Source organism: Pholcus phalangioides, unplaced genomic scaffold, assembly GCF_987345545.1.
Source record: "Pholcus phalangioides strain wild (caught in Gottingen) unplaced genomic scaffold, Ppha-v1.0 ptg000013l_1, whole genome shotgun sequence".
NCBI lineage: Eukaryota > Metazoa > Arthropoda > Arachnida > Araneae > Pholcidae > Pholcus > Pholcus phalangioides.
In genome coordinates this window covers 34,973,414-34,991,450 of record NW_028301606.1, presented here as the reverse complement: position 1 = coordinate 34,991,450, position 18,037 = coordinate 34,973,414, and the positions used below count along the sequence as shown (strand labels likewise).

Below are 18,037 nucleotides of genomic sequence, written 5' to 3'. Positions count from 1 at the left end.
AATCGGGGTTCCATTCCCAGAGGCGAACAGTCGAATTTTTTTTCCCGAGTTCTCCTCCAGTGATGGTTGTAAACAAGTCAACTAAAAATAGGCTGACGAGCGTGAAACGGAATTACATTTTGATTAATTTGAAAAACGTGGTCCGGCACCAGAGCATAAGCACCAACTGAATAATAAAAGCAAATACTGTAATTTTAATATTTGAATATTCAAATCACACACACAATCCGTTATGATGTTATTTATTTTATCAGAAATATGAAATAGATATTTTTATCCAGGGCAGCAACCAGAAACAAAAACTGAAGTTGTCTTCCGGGTCAAGTATTTGACCTTTTTGTTCCTCCAAATGTAATTTTGAATGAATAAAGAGTAAACATGGCGCCCTTGTTGCATCAGACCCTACCTTCCTGATTTTCCATAGTTGCGGCCCTGTTTTTATCATTAGGAATATCAGTGTCAATTTTGTTAATCCTGGTACAGTTTGTGGAATATTAATAACACTAGTGGTCAGAAAATGAACCAGTAGGGATACAATCTAAGATTTTTGAGCCGTGCATTTTCTTTATATATTCTCTATATTTTTTTATACAGTTGTATATGGATTCTTTTCATGTTTTGAACTGAAAATTTGAGAAATCGGTAGTAGATGAATAATGAGATTGAGAAAAAAGAAAAGAAAGTAAACAAGAGAAAAAACACCTTACCTTTTTTCGGAGGTTTAACTGAAATCGTTGAGGTTCAACTCAACATCGGTTGCTAGAAATAAAATAAAATGACAATCTGTGTATACATCCGTTTTTGGGAAGAAGCCACTTCTGAAAAATTGGTACATATAGCAGCAGGTGAGCAGAATCCGAAACAAAAATCCGCTTTAGAGTCGCCGAAAGTCACCAGTTTTCACATTCCATCCCATTTCTCAACCTGGACGAGTAATGGATGAGATAATTTTCATTGGCTAATATATATATATATATATATATACACACACACACACACACACACACACATATATACGTATTTTACTATACTATATATACTATATATACATATATAGTATAGTAGTATACTATATATAGTATAGTATTATAGGGGATTCCCCCTATTTAGTGGACTCATTTTTTCCCTCAATATTGTTTGGCCGGTAGACATGGGACATACAAAATGTGTCCACTGATGGCATTTCCTTTATTTGCCATCACTGTCCTCAGCCAGGCCCTGTCTGTTCTCTCAACTATTACCAACATCTCGATGTCAAGGTATGGCTCAAAAAAGAGTGACAGAGCGTGCTGTCCTGCGAATTTTTAATATAAATGTGTTCCAAAAGTTTAAAAATGCATGTGCCTAAAGAAAAACTTGGCCTGCCGCCCGACTGCACCGCACCCCTGGCACCCTCGCTTAAGCCGCCCCAATTTTGGCATAATTTTGGCGTATGAGCCACATCAAGGAAGCGATTCCGGAAATTCGCAACTATGTTTTTAGTCAGATAAAATGCATCAAAAATGAGTTTTCTCCGAGAGTAATTAATCCGATTTAGTTTGATTTTTTTTACAGACGAAACCCTTTCTTCTAAATGCCCTGTGTGACCACACGGGTGGCACAGCACAGGAGCAATCCTTGTTTATATGCTGTTGCAATGTGCATCACTCTCATCTCTTCCATCATCCATGTATTCCCAAAAATTAATAAATAATGTAATGCACGAAGGTTCCAATGTTTAACGCACAATACACGTCTGGCAACGCTCTATGTACTCTTCACGGCTACATTTTACTTAATAATTTCCCCTCCCCTCGTAATAAGTCGTTTAATTTTCTCTTATAATTCAACACTATAACTATTAAAAAAAGTAAAAATTCCTTGGCGTGAAGTGTAGCTGTCCGTTTAGTATTTTTTAGGTGCACCTCGTTACAACAACACTCTTTGCATAGATCATGACCCGAACAAGGGTGGAGCTGACAGTGCCAGGCCCGTCATTTAGGGGGGCAGTAGGGGTCCGTTGCCCACCCCCTGGCTTTTGAAAATACACTAAAAATGGTATATATATATATACACATACATTGAGTACATGTGCTTTGCCCCCCCCCCCCCCAGAAAAGGTTGAAATGACGGCCCTGGGGACAGGGCTCCAGTCTTGCGCACGGGAGGATCCTCTTTTTTTTTCATGGTATAAATTCATGGGGGGGGGGTGGGAAGTCTCGTATGGGGTCTGACGAAGGAAGAAGGTAAGGTAAAAAAAAAATCTGGGGAGTGAATACTACTTTACCGTACACAAACTCATATATCGCCATACGGTAATTTTCAACCATTGGTTCTGGGCGGGAAACAAAGGAGCCATCTATCGGTAGTCACCGCAGGCTCGGTAGGTAATGAACTTAATTCCGATGTTCTTGTCCAGATTCGAAACCGGGGACCTTCACAGTGAAAGACGATCATCTTACCACAGCACTACTCGTCTGTGCTTAACAGTTCGAATGCGTAATATAGTGTTGTGCCAGATACTTCAGAAGTGAAGTGTCATGCGTAATGACTGAATATTTGTGACCTTGTATGCCTTTTGCTCTCTGTGGCGAAAGACTTTATAAAAATATGTGTACGAAAAAAATTTTTTTTAGAAACGAATCGGATCATCAAATCTCCACGCAGAATTTTATTTATTGTCAACGAATTTTATTTAGTTGACATCGCGAGGACAAAATCTGAAAGACAGAGGATGTGGATGCTTTACAAAAACACCCATCATAGGTACCTGAGACCGAAGACATGCCACTGGGTACGTTAGTTCCTGCAATATTCAAGACTCATAGGGGAGAAACGGGCAGCTTGCAGTTTCTTTTTTTTCGTATTCAATATTTGCGAGAGGAAAAAAATTCAGGAATCTATATATAGGGGATTTGTTTCGGAATCAATTCTGTAGGTATTTTTCGCCATGTCACAGAACACAACTACTACTACAAAACCACACGTGCACCTCGCCCATATTTCTTTGCAGAACGTCTAACGAATTGGTACATGTTGGAATGTGCGTGTCCGAGTTGTGAGCCTAACGTAAAGCTTGTTTCGGTGTAATGCTGATATATATAGTGCTGCCATCTGCTACCTATTTTTTGAACTATGAGTGAAGTTTCATGATTGAAGATTTACCGTTGCTCCTGCCGGTTGCTCTCTGTGGCAAGACTTTTTAACTGGGAAATCGGCTCGCATTCGCGCCTGGAAGTTGGGAACTTGCCACAAAACACTGCGGGTGCGCAAGCGCTCACAGATGAATTGCAATTTACTGGATATCAAGCGAAGATAATTTCGGAAAGAAAAGTTGCATTCTTTTGTGGGGAATTGAGCTGAACGGGACTGCAAACTACTATCTCAGCAACAACTCATCCTCTATGTGCGGACTAGCAATAATGTGTCAACCTGCCCATATTTTTTCTACATTGAGAAAATTAAAGAAGTCGCAAACCATTATAAAGAAATAGATAAGTTGAAAAAACACATTATATTGTTAACCTTGACATAACATTAACAAATAAACAATTCGAACTAATAAAGTTATTGCAGAATAGATGAAACCTGTGAATGCTATTAGATACACACTCAATATCTATTAGATACTCCCTCTTAATTTTATCTCTAACTATCATATTTAATGACACGTAGTTTTGCTTGTTTGCATATCTTAAGACTACATGATAATAATAACAGCTACATTCATGTTTCGATATCTATAAATATCATATAACAGAAATTAAGAATTGTAAAAAGCAAGCTGTTGACAAGGATGTACAGTAGTACTTTTTATTCGCGAGATACGGGAGGAATAAGTTTTCAATGTAGAGATGAAGACATTTTAGAACGTTCGATTTTAACCTTCAGGGCGAATGGTTGTCGGTTTCGCATGTAAACAAAGAGTCGCTCTGAATTGGAGTAGAATAAAGTAATTTTCCATCTTCGCCACTCCGTATACACCCCACTGACCGCAAACAGCATTTATTTCGAACCATATAGCAAGGTTTAAAGATTAACGATTTAATTACATCAGAGTTCCTGAATTGAGGCATTGCTTATATGGTACATGTGCGTTGCAGGTATGCTGTTGGAACATATGCGTAATTTACTCAATGAAAATCCCGTTGCTCCAGGCAAGAAAACTTCTACAGCATTTTCAATATAATATTCATGCTCTCATGATTCTTAGGAATATAAGCCAAAACTCTTTGAAGATAATAAATAAATAATAATAATTAAAACTAAAAACAATAATGAAAAAAAATGTTTTCGAAGTGATTAAAGTTTCACAGGTGCTTTAGCTCCACTAAATTCACGCAAAGAGCCAATTATAGGGATCATATCTTCCGCATGATTCCTCTTCATAGTTAGTAAAAGAGAGAAAATACATAATTACAGCATAAATAAACACCCTCCTGTACGCATCCCTCCCCCGTGCGCATTATTTTTTCAGCGTAGTTTTGGAATCTTTTGTAACCACTATGTCGGAAGATCTAATTAATTATGAGTGTATAATTAATTGTTTGCTATAACCCGCAATTATTCAGCCGAACATTCTTTTTTTTCTCTTCATGGAAACATACTCGGAAACAAATTATAATCAAGATTTTAGAGAAATCTCTAAGCGATTTCCAGTGGTTAATAATTAATGGATTTCCAGCATGTGTTGCAACATGGGGTGATTTTTTTTTCTTTTCATTCATTTCTTGACTTTATGTAGAAAGAAAAAAAAGTAGAGTTATCAGGCAGCTTGAACTTATATTTCAGATAAAGCGATTAAATTAGATTTTATGGTAATGAACAATATCTTCTTTATCAGTCTAATTTCTTTATAGTAAGAAGAAACATCACAATCAAATTACATTAGTTTTTACGAACCTTTGATCTTATATACAAACAACTTAATCATGATATGAATCTTGTTTTGTTTTCTTTAATTACACTAGTGTGGTATGTCAATTCATTTTTTATTAATGTGTTACATTTTGATGAAATTTATCGAGTGTACATTGAATACACGAATGTACGTATTAATGAACCACAAATAATTAATTGAAAAGTGGATCCGATAATTTCTTATTTGTTATGAAATACTTAATTTTTATTCGATTGATATAAATACACACATATATATATATAATATGGCCGAAAAGAAAAGCATTGAAATTGAAATGAAATTGTCAAAATTTGAAGAGGCAAGTATAAAACGAATACATGGGTTGTTACCAAAGGAAACCTCATTCATTGGTCCAAAATGGGATTGCTGGGGTTTTCAAGAAGACTAATACCGTCAAATTTGGTGACTTGGGTATAAATTTTGGACCTTTTCGCAATATTTTTCCTATGAATGCATTCATTTTCCAGTGTGTTTTTTCACAACATTCGACCTTCGACGTAGCCTCAAAAATGCTTGGCCGCTTTGTAGAGGGAAAAAAGAAAACTAGAAAACTTAATTTCGTTCTTGTTGACATTAGCTAAAACAAATCCTTATTTGTTCAGAAATCAGAATTGTTCTATCAATAAGCGCTATTCTTCTACCAGGAAAAAGTGATGTCTTGTTTCGCTATACGATAACAAAACAAGCGATAAATTTCCAATGCATAAAAAAATCTCTATGCAGAAAATGTTTCTAATGTAACGAAACTATTGAAAAAGTGTAGAAAGTGTGATGTGCGAATACAATTGGAATTATAATGTGTTTCAAATATAAATATATATACAATTTTTCATCAATTTTGCAACAAAGATCTTTTAAGTACCCAAAGACATCATTGAGCCAAACATCATTGGCTTTGATATCAGGTGGGCTAACGTCGATTGTACAGTCTTTAGATGTGAGCATCAACAACCTTTCAAAGACTATTTGAGGAATTTGTGGATCGAATGGATGAGTTCCGATGATAAAGGAACTACAAAAAGTGGTGCCTTGAAGAAACCTGACATTGGCGTAGCGTGTCAATGGGTACATGACACGTGGAATTCTGTTTCCGCCAATCCTTTAAAAAGTCTTGCATCAGCAATACGATGGACGGAACTGATATCATCTTTGAAAGTGATAATGGCGATGTCAGCCCAGATGAAGATAAACGAAGATGCCGCACCCCCTATGATGATCTGATGGATTACGATGAGTTTGAAGACTCAGAAGAAACGGATTAAAAAGTTTGAACCATTTTCTATTAAGCGAGCTATTAATCCGCGAGCTATTAATTTTTCAGGAAAAATATTTTTTTTCTCTAAAATGCATGGATTTTTTAGGGTCGGCTTTTACACGGGTTTTCAATTTATTGCGGTTTTGGTGGTTCTGAAGTGAGGGGGTGGGGGGGGGGGGGTTCGGCTTATATACGAGTCGGCTTATACACGAGTATGTACGGTAGGTATTATCCTCTTTTCAAACCTGAGCCAAAACTAACCATTATTTTTTTTCCAATTGATTTGTATTTATTGTATTTCTAAAGGGCCTTAAAATAACCATTAAATTGATCAAATTAATTAATTAATTTGGTATACACCCTGACACATACCTGGACTTGACATGAAAAATGGATCAATAAAAACTATTTAAAATCACTAAAATCTTCTAAAAAAAAGTAAAAATATGCCTGCCTCTGGAGCGAAAAATTTGAAAATAAACTTTAATTATATACACACCAAATTTATTTGGAAAACTCTGAGTTTTAATATTCCATGATTATTATTATTTATTTTTTTATTATTTCATGGTGATTACTTACTCATTTCTACTTTAAAAAAACGAAAATCGAGAGTTTATAGTGAAAATTAACCTCCGGTGATTTTGACCGGTATTGGTTCTTCTAGATAGAACGAAATGTCGGTCCTTCTAGGAGGGTTAAAGGTAATTATAATAGTTAATTATTAATAGTTTTAGATCCTAACTAATAGTTTTAGATCCTAACTAATAGTTTTAGATCCTAACTAATAGTTTTAGATCCTAACTAATAGTTTTAGATCCTAACTAATAGTTTTAGATCCTAACTAATAGTTTTAGATCCTAACTAATAGTTTTAGATCCTAACTAATAGTTTTAGATCACAATTACTATGTTTGAAGATATAAAACCAATAGGTTTAAAGATGTTTCTGACTAATACGTAGTTTTAAACATAATTCTAACTGATAGTTTTAAACGTAATTCTAACTGATAGTTTTAAACGTAATTCTAACTGATAGTTTTAAACGTAATTCTAACTGATAGTTTTAAACGTAATTCTAACTGATAGTTTTAAACATAATTCTAACTGATAGTTTTAAACATAAACTACATGAATTAGTTTAATCTGGATAAGTAGCATATTGGGATTGTTATTCCGGAAAATCTCTGAGATTTTTAATAAGATGACCGTATAAAAATGAAAAATATATTCAAACCCACGGAACAAATGAAATGAAATGCAAGATTCATCAGTATTTCAAATCTAGAAACAGCAAAGATTTTTTTGCATAACCGATTCTTTGATCAATACGAATGAATTCATGAGGGATTTCCATTCACCTCCTGTAAGAGCATGAGGCTATGTGTCTCCAAAAAAAAAACCCACACACACATAGACAGAGAAACAAAATGAAATAAATAAAATGTAAGAAACCAAGGATGGGATGTTCGAAGAGGAAAAGAAAACGAATTGCCTTTTCTTTTTGGAATTTTTCAAACGCGCTCGAAGAAAGGAAAGAAATTCTAACATCGATATAAGGAAAACGACATGCTATCAGTCCCCGGTATTCGTAATATCGTTTGTGCGAGTACTCGTATTTTCCAATCCTATCAACGAAGCACTACGCGTTGCAAATATTCCACAAACCTCCTGGAAACAGGAGTGGTGTAACGGGATAAGTTTCCAATAAAGTTTCAGTATTGGATTTCTCTATTTCTCTCTCTGTTTCTTTTTTTTTTTATATATATTATTTTGGACCTCAAATAGAATCCTTTTCGTTTTCGTTCGTTTCAATCATTGAGACATACGCATATAACTACAACGGGAATAAAATTCTAAAATTTTAGACGAACGAATAAATAAAAACGTCTTTCCAGCAAAGAAAAAAGTCAAGAATATATATTTTTTTTTACTCCAGATCGGGATGAGTAAAAGTATTACAACTACTACGCGATCGAAAAAAATTCTCTCTTTTTTTTTACTTTCAAGACGAAATCTATGTATTTGATCATCGGTGTACATCGAGAACAACCAGATACCGATATAATATTTTTTTTTGAAATACTCCGTGTTTTACGTATTCCATGACGTGAATTCTATTTTTAATGTCTGGATATACATTTTTAGGTTCCTCTTTCCGTTTTTCATCATTTTTTTTTCGATAGACAATCATGTTTCTTTCGAAACAGAAACAAAAAAATATAAATTTTTGATGAGGAACATGATATTTGAAGGAATACATATAAAAAGATTGCTTTGCGGTAAGGAACTGGTTCCTTTTTCCAATATTTCATATACATGGCCATGAATATGCATACATACATATCTGCAATAAATTTGATAGATGAAATAGAGATTTTCAAACTATACAGTTTAGTTTACACGCAGTGATAAACAACCAATTTATCATATACATTTTCCACTTGATAAAAAAAATTTCAATGATTTTTAGATTGCTATTATTTTATATTTGAGTATGTTTCAATGTATAGTTTTGAGAAGAAAAAAAAAACGTCCGTTTACAGATAACTAATAATATTTTATTTTAAATTTAAGAAAACCTTACTGTAATATTTTTCGCTCTATTGTTCTTTATCTACCGTTAGGGTTATTGTGTGAGAAATTTATCACAGAGAACAAAAATAATTGTGTGTGCTTGATTTTCTAGATAAAACGACATATTAATGCAAGTTGGATGAAAGATAATTTGATGAATGTCGTAATGGTAGAAACCTCACTTACTGAAGAATAGTGGAAAGTTTCTCCTCTACAGTTCCTTACAATCATCGAGTATGAGTATGGATTGGACAAATAATAATACCACGGGCACAAGTAGCAAAAAGCCAAATTCGTGGCTGAAAAAGAAAAAAATTTCCATAAAAGATATAACTAAAATATAGCGACAGAAAAATAGAGCATTATCACACGAGAAGTTATATGTCAGCTGTGGTGAATTGCTTGAAAAAAAAATAGAGAATTTTCACGAAAAATTAAAAAAAGTAATACAAAGTACCATCACGAACTGCTAGAGTTTTAAATAAGTTAAAGAAACAAGGATCAGTCAAACTGTCTATATCAGTGAAAATTATATATGGAAATGAATACTTATGAACGGGCGTTTTAATCCATTAGTCACCGGACCGATTGTACAAAATGTCAGAAACGAATTCGTAATTAATACTTTATTACAATTACTTCATATTTCGTCAATGAACAGAATAGTTTCATTTTCAAGCATTTCGTCAACAACTGGTGCATCCATCTTCAGTTGAAGCAAAGTGGCAAGTTAATGTGAGATTAATTTCACGATTTGATTTTAAAAAAAAAACCACTAAAATAATTAGATACGTTTTATAAGTTCCCTGAAACAATTTTGCTAAAAACTTGCTTCAAGTTCTGTATTGACTCTGAAAAATTTGCTGAGGAAGTCATCTTTTTTATTTGATTGAGAAAAAAATCAGCTGGAATTATCCCCCAGTCGTTGACTCTCGATCGTTTCTGCTCTGAAATCAGTTCCAAATTCTCCTCGGGAATCAATTGGTGGATAACTACTTTATCCGGAAACATAATTATGACTCATCATACTTACAAAAATGTCGATATATATTCCATTCCAAACCCATATCTGAACGAAAATTTTAATTTTATGTGTATTGAAAACCTGTTACATGAACGCCGTAATTCTCTGAAGGTAATTGGTAGATTTCTCCCAACATGCACATATTTTAAACGAAAGTATATCCTAATTATTTTTTTCATGAGTTCTGTTTATGTGAGACACTGGAAGGTAACAGACTTCCATTGCCCCAAACGCAATATTTCTTTGTATATTAAGTTTTCATTTTAAATATAATATATTTAATTATAGTTAATATAATTTTTAAATTAAATTATAATTATTATAATATAGTCATTATAATTATTATAATATAGTCATTATAATTATTATAATATAGTCATTATAATTATTATAATATAGTCATTATAATTATTATTATTTTAATATAAATTATTATTATTAAATTAAATTATAATTATTATAATATACTTATTATAATAATTATATTTGACACATTTCATAACCTTTTTTTGTTTAGAATGAATGTATACTAAAATTTATTCAGTTCCAGAATTTCATCACAAAGGAAAGAATAATTTTATATCAACAGAAAAAATTACTGAGAAATAACCTAAGGGTTTCATCTTATTTTTTCCAAGCCTGTTTAATAAATTTAGATACAAAGAAGCGATGAGAGAAAGAAAATCTCGTACGAAATACTGAGAGGGATTAGCCAACCTTGGCATTTCGAGTTGACACTTACCATCTTGCTCATCACATTGGTGTGAAGCAAAGAAAGAAAATGATCAGCATGTTTTGACGTAACCACCGTGAAGAGTGTGTCATATTCTATTTCCTTTATGCGGCATCTTTTGACAGGAGCCGATATTCGGAGGAGCCCTCAGGACAAACGCAACTCAGTTATTGTTCTACCATCATACGCAAAATACAATATTGTTTGCTTTACTCTCATTCATTTTTTATCCCGTCTCCTGTCACTCGAATGTTCATCTCACCATTAGTGTGACAGAGAAATCACTGAGTTATGTTCTGGTTCTACGCGATCTAATAAACTTCCACTGTGACAAATCACTACTATGCTGATGCGTGTTCTATTAATTAAAAGGCTTATTTTTAGTTTATTTCCATATTTTATAACAATGAATTTAAAAATATATATATATGTAATAATATAAGTATATTGTGTAAATATATATTAAATTATAACTATTATTCGTTGTTGATAGCAAAAATTATGGCAATATATGAACAATTGAAAACAAAATTGGAATTGGAATTGGAAAACAGAATCGGAATTGGAATTTGAAAGCATTATATGAAAACTGAAAGCATTATATGAAAATTGAAAGCATTATATGAAAATTGAAAGCATTATATGAAAATTCAAAGTATTATATGGAAATTGAAAGCAGTGCATGAAAATTTAAAATTTAGATTAATCAAAGCTAGTGTCTAAGGCTCTCATCAGGGGGGAACACTCCGACACTTGCTTAAAGCAGATCGTTTCTGAGAGTATTTTGAGCCCCTAAGGCCTAAATTAATGCTCGATCCTTAATGTGTGCATCAGAATTTACAAATAAGAGATGCATAAATAAATGAAGCAACCACTTTTAAAATCGCTTACCAATACCAACGCAGCAATTTTTTCCTGCGGCGAACTTCTGGATAAAAGAGCCAACAAGTAGATGAGTATAACGAATTTTTTTAGTACACATGCTGAGTGCAACTTCTGGATGGCCCTATCTACATGCTTTAAGAGTGTCGTCACTACCGTCAGGCAGTGTGCGTCTGCGCAGTGGGAACGATGGTGACTTGAAGCCGGCAAGAGCTTCAATGATTGATCATACTAGGAAATATGATCTCCGACCACGTTGGCGTCAACAGGATACCTTAGTATGTTGCTATCTAGGAATAATATAATCCGCCGCTCCCGAAGAAAGTTAACAAGGCTCTTCAAAACTCCCCTTTTGAAACATAGTTGACCGTTTTTGGGGATAGCACCAAAATGAAATTTCGTCGTATGTGGACAAAATCTCAGGTATAATGCTGTAAAGATCCAATCCCACCATAAGCATTTAGCCGTGAATGACTTATTGAAACGTTCTAGATACGTCGGCAACGGGTCGCGTTCAGTTATCATGACCACTTTCTCTCTAGACCGAATGGTAACATTACAATGGGCACGTTTCTGTGTTTTGTTGGCATCCTCTTATGAGCATTCTCGTTCCATAGACGCTGCCACTTTTGTAACAGGACACTTTTCAACACCTGTTTCATGTGACTGCGTGGCAGAGAGAGAGAGAAAACAAAAACCAGAAATCTCTTGAATGTAAATGATGGTATGTAAGTAGTCATTTCAAGGAAAGAACGTTTATTTCAAAAAATTAGTCACTAAGAATCGTTCCTATAATACAACCATGTGTGTTTTTTGAATAAATTAATTTTACAGTTTTCTTTCAAGTTTAGAATCTTTGTAACAATTTATTGGTGGACAATTAATGTAATTGATAGCGAAAAACAAAATTCTCTAATAAATGTATAACGTAGGAAGGTAAATCGTGTTACTTTGGAGGTGTGGGGTGGAAAAAGGTTTCAGAATCACTGAATTCAAACAAGTGCCACAAATTTTTGGCCGCTAGTAGTGAAAGTACTAAGTGATTATCCGATAGTGTCGACTACTTTACCGGACACCAACTCGGGTCATACATCATGTTACAGCAGTTTCCAAACAGTGGAATTAGGTGGTGAATGAAGGCACCATCTGTTAGTGATCGCTTTGGGCTCCGTAGGTAAAGAACTTTTTTCTGACATTCTATGCCCAGATTCGAACACGTGGACCTTTGACGGTAATTTTCATAGTGGAAGACGAACATCTTAACACTACTCCACTCGGACACAACCGTGACGGGCTAGCATCGTGAGGACCCAGATGTGAACCCAACTGACGGAATAGAGGTAGTCGGCTGAAGTTGGTTTTTCTGAGGTTCTCCACCTTCAAAGTGTGCAGGCGAGCCGATGTCCCCTTGAAAAAAAAGCCACTTCACTGAGAAAAATCACACCTACACTATAACTCACTCATGATACAACAGAAAAAACAATGCCGAGTTGTTTGCTTCGGAATTAAGAAGACAGGTGGGGAAACTTCTTAGACATACAGCAAGTATTATTCTGAAATAGAATTCGCGTTAGTTTATACAGCACATTCTCAGACATTACGATATGCACCAATTCCTTAGAAGCTCCTTAGAGGAATGTTTACGATGTGCATGTGCCGTTTAGTTAGCGTAGTGAATTCCAAAACCAATTTGACCGATAAAACCGATGTAAACACCCGAAATAAAGAATGCCAAGATTTGTTTACTCATAAGAAAATTGATATTGTTAGTATTATTGTTATTGCTTATTATAAAATTGCTTTTGTATTGTTGTTGTTGGAAATTAGATTAATTGTTCAAAAATGTTCTAACGAGAGTCTATTTTGTATCATAAAATATTTCATATTCTTTTATTTAAATTGTACATTTTATATAGATTTCTTAAAATAATTTTTGACAATGAAATAATAATATTACACAATGACTATACGCCATAATATAATGTGAATGCTCACACGTAACGGTTATGGATATATGACGTAGACAATTTTTTGGTTGTATGATATCTAAATAGTTGCTAATAGATCACTGTCATTCTTCAAAAACGTGTGTTTCGAAGCTTTAAACACACTTCGTTTACCATGTGGCATTTTCCGATGTACGCTATCACTTTACACTGGAATGATAGAACCTCGAATGCAACACGAGTAGTTAGAGAAGAGTTTTTCCTCAGCCAATCTATCAAGTGCAGTTAAACTGTGCTTGAACGCTCCTCGTTACTCCATTCCCATCATTCCTGGAGTGCGATATATCAAAATGATAGGCCGCATTTCCTCTTTATTTTTCTTCTACTCGAAGGAAGCTCTTCATTTTTTGTCCCTGATATTGATGGTGACAGGTTGAAACAAGTAAAAAATTATGGGGAAACTTGGGTTTTGTATAAACGGTTGGAACAATGGTTTTAAATTCCATAAAAGGAGGCAAAAAAACTTTTTTTGATAACAGTGATAATGGATGAGGTGATTCTTTCCCTGTGTATCCGCAAAACTTCATTTTCTATATACATCTTTATGATGTTTTCGAAAGATGAGTTGCAGCAATTTCATGCTCAGCGGAAAGTTCCATAAGAAACATTTTTCTACTTGAAATAGGAAAAAAAAATTTTGAATATAAAGACACATTCATATTGTTATCAAAATTAATTTTTGAAGTCCTACTAAAAAATTTCCGCTCTCGCAAAATTAAATGAATAGAAACAAGGAAAATTACGTACTTACGTCCAGTATGTACGTACCTACACCTGTAGTATATATACCTGGAATTTTTTGTAAGTACAAATATACTACTACACCTTCCTATTTCTAAAAGGATCTTTATGCTTATATACAGATATTTTAAAAGAAAAATAGATGAGCTAATCTTTCTGATGTGGTAGAACACATCAAAACGATTGATTCCTGTCATACAGCAAAGCACCCATTTAATTTATGCCAACGGGTTCATCAGCAATGCCGAGACATCTCCCTTCCTTAATACTGGAACTAACACGCGGTTATTTCAACCCCTTTTCAAATTTTGATCAACATTTCGAACCCTAATTTTCAATACTTGACAGTTTAGCTCCATGACATTTTTTTTAATTCGTTGAAGAAAAAAAGGTTTTGGAGCAAAACCGAAACTTTGTCATCCCGTTGTTTTTTTAAGAATCATTTCTATATATATATATATATATATATATATATATATACTTCCAGAACTCTCTTCCCAACTATATGAACATCTTCGATATATGAAACTATATGATACTTTTTGCACTTAATTTATGCATGAAATTTTCTTGAGATAGCCAGACCCGATGTTCCTGGCCTTTTGAAATTTGATCGTACTGTTGATCCAGCTCATTGTACAACTAGGAAGGATGGGAAAAAAAGCCACGTACTTGTTTTAAAAAAGTCATTATTTTGATAGATAAAAATGTTTTTTATATGTATTTTTATAGCAATGTTTTTTTCAAGGAGGATTTCCATCAATGCCTGACACCACCAATTGGAACCTTGTCTATAACCACATAATATAGATAAAAATCAATTTTCTGATGCGTTTATAGTCTGTAAATGGTTGATACTTACTACCAATAAATAGGTCAGGCAAAAAACCCTCGTGAAATTTCTCATATAATAGAGGAAAAACTTTTCGTTATAGTAAAAGAATAAACTATATGACAAACAATAAATTTACTTGATAATAGTATTATTTGGCGAAAACTATTCAGAGAGAGAAACGTTTTATTACAACAATATACAGGATAGTAAAGAAAGTTCCTTGGCCGAATTTTACTGGCAAAACATTGGTCATAAACTCATACTTCCGATTGGAAAAAATATCCAAATAAAACGTGTGTGGACCTTGATTCACGTCATTCATATTGAAAAGGGTTGTATATTTATTAAATTTTTATTCGGACTCCCCTTTCCTAAAATCCCAAATACAAAGTTGCTGCCGAGTCTCTAACGGACAAATTCATTGTGTTGGTTTTTTCCCAACATTTCAATTCAAATATTTCAGTGAATATTGTACTCAGAAACATTTGATCATTTTTGTCGCACTACGGTCATTTTCTGCACACGAGAGCTAATTAGACCGGGACCTACAATTTATTGCCGATTCCGAACGGCAGGCTTGTTTTTTATACTCGTCGAGAGGTTGGTGCGCTAACCCCTCGATGGGGGGCTCCCTGCGGTAGCAATTTTTTCTGCGGTCATGTCGCCATTTTTGTTGTGCCCCTGTGTCAGGAAAGTTTTCTGACAAGGACGAACTGGGTATCGAACTCGCGACACCTCTAAACATCCTTTGGTACTTTAGGCGAGTATCTTACCGACCTGGGCTACCGCGCCAGTACTCAGAAACATGAAATTGTTTTTGTTGACCTCAGGAGAGACAGTGCAACAACTTTCTTATTGGGTTTTTTGGAAAGGGGAGTCCGTATAAAAGAATTTGATTTTTTTTTAAATTCAAGAATTATGCACCACCCCGTTCAATATGAATGACGTTTCTGAGTTCTACGCGTTATTTGGATGATTTGTTCAATTGAAAGTATGCCTCCAGAACAGTGTTTCTCAACCACCGGACCGCGGCCCGATACCGGACCCTGACATCATACATACCGGGCCGCGAGTGATTAGTCGTTTCCTTTTTCCTCATTCATTTTCTGTTGGTGGTGTGTTTGACCGAGCTTTCAACTAACAAAAATGAATGAAACCGGGCCGCGGGCTCGCAAAAGTTGAGGACCACTGCTCTACAATCAAATCACATTTGGTGCCCTTTCGAGCTTTCCGTACTACCCTTGTACATAAATCCAAACCAAAAATATATCTATACGTTATCTGAATGGTATCAATTTATTTTTGCTAATAAAATTGAATGTAATTGTATTTCTCGTTGCCTTTAAACGTGCATCAGTGTGATGCGTGTAAAATGTGTTGGGTTCAAAACTTCCATTTGGATTTTTTGTTACTGATATAAGAAACTGAAGATAACTCATATCAGTGTAGTTAGTGACCAAAGATATATATGGTTCGTTATCATAGCGAAAGTTGTAGAAACTCGCAACGAAAACTTTGTTTCGCACTTTGCGGTCACCATTCACCTGTACACACAGAAAATGAGAGGAAGATACGTCTCTCTCATTTGGTGGAAGGTGCCTGTGTTCTCTTCCGCTATTCCCATTCCATTCCCTAAACCCCTCTGAACCCATAACAAAGTTTTCGGCTGCCGTGATGACAGCTAAGATATTTCCTCCTGGCCGCTTCCGTGACTGGAATTCCGGGATACGTTATCCAAGTTTCTCGCTTCCTCGGGAAAGATCATCAGTCGTAGGGAAGAATTCACAATTTCAGAGATCTTTGGATCCTTCTTAACTAGATCTCGAACGCATTGATGAACTGAAGCTATTTCATCTTCCGTTCGAAAGATATTCTCATCGATAATTCAAATTTAATTGAAGATTATATTTTCTGATTAACGAGCGTAGTAGCTTTACAACATTACATAGGTGGTCGTCGTATTTCGAATATTTGAATGGGTGCAATTCATTGAATCAAATTTTAAGCAAGATTTCTGGTAATAAAATTTAGCAATCATACAAATAGAAATGCTATGCCAGTCTTGTACGTGGTATAGTAAATAGAGTTATGACAGCATTACTTAAACGGTGAACGATTGGTTTGCAGGTGTTTACCGTGTTTCCCAGCAAATTCGACCTGGTCTTATATTGCTGGTGCAAAGGGGCATTGGGGCTTATTTTTGGCTATGGCGTATTTTTCGATTTGCAAAGATCTGTATTAATTATCTGCAAGTATCTATGAATGTTGGGCTTGAATTTCTTACAACTTCATTTATTACTACTTAATTACACATGGACTTCGTGCACATTCCTCTCCGGAACTTCTAACGAATTGGTACATGTTGGAATGTGTTTGCATGTGTTGTGAACCTAACGTAAAGCTTGTTTCTGTGTAATTCTTATTATAGTGCTGTCATCTGTCATTTATTTTTCGATCAATTTTATCAATTTTAGACCGATATCTTCGCCAAATTTTACAAATATACCAAACAGGACCGGGATTGAGCCGTAGGCTACGTTAAAAATTCGTCAGAGCAGGGAAAATGCTCTAAATGGACGAAAATACGTCCGACAGCAATGGACCCATCAGTCACTTTAGGAACGTATACTCTAGCTACCGTTGTTCTCAAACAATGCGTTTCAGACATGCATATATGCCTTTACAATAGTTTCTCTCTTCTTTGATGCTGCCAGTATTATATATAAAAGTTTATTATAATGGCTTGCCATTTTTCCAATCCTCCCACAAATTGAAGAAAACTCGGGCAGTGCCAGGTACTATGGCTAGTTAACTTAAAAATCAAATGGTAACCAATAAATTGAAGTCATACATTGATATTATTATTTTATGATTGAATGCATTCTTCAAATGCAGGAGCGAACGTGGAAGTGTCCGTGTGGCTGCCGATTTCCGCTACGGCTTATTTTCGTGGTAGGGCTTATATTAAGAGCATCCTGAGAAATCATGTTGGGATTTATTTTTCTGTTGAGCTTTGTTTTCGGGAAATCACGTTAGAGACCGGACGTTTGAAACCGTTTTAAAAATGCAGGTTTCTAGTTTTTGT

At 34.6% G+C, this 18,037-nt stretch overlaps 1 long non-coding RNA gene across 1 annotated transcript; it reads right to left on the bottom strand.

Moving 5' to 3' along the window:
- Positions 1-771: 771 nt before the first annotated feature.
- Positions 772-11,470, bottom strand: LOC149078988 (uncharacterized). Its single transcript, XR_016193826.1, has 3 exons — positions 11,380-11,470; positions 8,918-9,030; positions 772-924 (listed from the first exon to the last, which is right to left on the bottom strand). It is a non-coding gene; the product is annotated as an uncharacterized LOC149078988 (long non-coding RNA).
- Positions 11,471-18,037: the final 6,567 nt, after the last annotated feature.